General features: G+C 46.7%; 1 protein-coding gene across 1 annotated transcript in view; it reads left to right on the plus strand.

Annotated features, from left to right (window-relative positions):
* The window catches only part of tgfbr1b (transforming growth factor, beta receptor 1 b), a 111721-nt gene that overhangs the window by 771 nt on the left and 108976 nt on the right, over positions 1–1974 (plus strand). The window lies entirely within an intron of this gene.

A 1974-nucleotide genomic window follows, 5' to 3' on the forward strand; every position in this document is an offset into this window, starting at 1 on the left:
CCACTCACTCACTCACTCCCTCCCTCCTGGTTGAGTAAAAAAATCACTGGTTGGTCCTTAAACTTTTTTAGTGCCCAAATTGATATGTATTTGGCCATGGACACCCCCCCCCCCCCACACACACACACACACACACTGTACACACACATCTGAAATTGTTTTGTGCCAGCCAGAGATCCTGACTTACGACTGCTGGGGTCCTTGGGGACTTTGAGAGGCAGTGGAGCGAATCCAAAAAAGTTTTTTGGCAGCATCATCCTGCCTTGCTTCTGCTGTTATTTGCTTTGAGTTATTAATTAATTTACCTCTGAAGTTGAACCCAGCTTTGCACACACACACACACACACACACACACACACACACACACACACACACACACACACACACACACACACAGACTGCCCTCCGGCGCTGAATGTTTCTCATTCTTTCAAGTCTTCCTGTCTGAGTTCTCTATACCCGCTATTTAAACCTGCCCTTTTTTCCCCGACCATTTCCTGTCTTGGAGCTGTGCTGTGCACGAAACTAAACCTACTTCTGCAAAAAAAAGAGAAAAACTAAGTAGAAGTTTCTTGTTCCTTTTCGCTTATTTCTTGGCTCCTCCTCACCAATGCTTTGTGCCGTGCGTGGTAGTGTGCATGACTGTGAAGTTGCTCAGTGTGTCCGACTGACAGTTTTCTCCAATGCAAGCTGATAAAAAAACACATTCTATATACTAGTCCAAAAACACAGCCTTCCTCTCCTTTCTTCTCAGTGGGGTTGGTTCATGGCTCCATGGCTGAACGCAGGCTGCCCTGTGGCTGTGTGCTCTGATCCCTGGCTACCACGGGGGCTATAGCTAGCTCATTTCCTCTAGCAGGCATGCAGCCCGTTACTTTTTGGTTTAAACAAAGCATAACACCGACGTCCTAACGATGCTTGATATGTGTCACCTGCAAAGTGCAAACCCTGCATCGCGTTGTTGTTTAATAGTATATGCACATAACACAGATATACACACTGACAGACACACGCATGGGTACGCTTTTCTTCTTGACAGGTTGGTTCGTTGCCAACAAACACCTCACACAACTGTGTGTAACTCATTGGCAAAAAAATGAATAATTCCATTCCATTCTCGTGTGTGTGTGTGTGTGTGTGTGTGTTCAAGTCCAATGATGTCCATGATGCGTGTCCCTCGTTTTGCAGTGATTTGACGTTCTCAGTCCACACACACACACACACACACACACACACACACACACACACAGACACACACACACAGAAGCCCAACAGAATGGGGAAGCTGTGGTCTTTCTTTGTCTCGGGGCTGCAGGCAGGCGGCATGTGATGTCATGAGAAAGAAAGAAAGCGACCCCCTCCCCTCCTTTAAACCACAAAACAATAAGCCCCCGTTTAGATATTCTCTGTTAATTTACGTCGTCTGTTGATTTGTGTGCGTGTGTGCATGTGTGTGTGGGGGGGGACACTGCCTTTTTCATCATTCTATCCTTTGAGTGCTGGTGCACATGAGGAGAGGTGTGGTGTGTGTGATATTGTGCAAACATCTCGCCAGCCCCACATATGCTTTTCTCTACTCTATACTATTACTCACACATAGCCCTGTGTCCTCATGTAAACCATTACATTGATTGATCATCGTTATTATTTCTATCATTAGTATGTTATTAGCGTTTTAATGTGCAGCAGTAGGTTTGGTGGTGTGCTGCGGGTTTGTCGTTCAGGGTGCATACGTTGGCTATAGACGATGCACAACAGTCCTACGGTCATTAGTCGGAAAACACAGTCGCTGCGGGTTAAAACTTTACACGTGCTGCGGGTTTAAACTAACCTGTGGTGTGGCGGGTTAAAATAATCACCTGTGGCGTCCGCTTGCTGTTTTTGGTAGGGTTTGATTGATTGAAGTGGGGTGGCTGTGGCTCAGGAGGTAGAGCAGGTCGTCCAATGATCCCTAGGTCGGCGGTTCGAATCCCG

Source organism: Protomyctophum parallelum (assembly GCF_964188405.1).
Source record: "Protomyctophum parallelum genome assembly, chromosome: 12".
NCBI classification, from domain to species: Eukaryota; Metazoa; Chordata; class Actinopteri; order Myctophiformes; family Myctophidae; genus Protomyctophum; species Protomyctophum parallelum.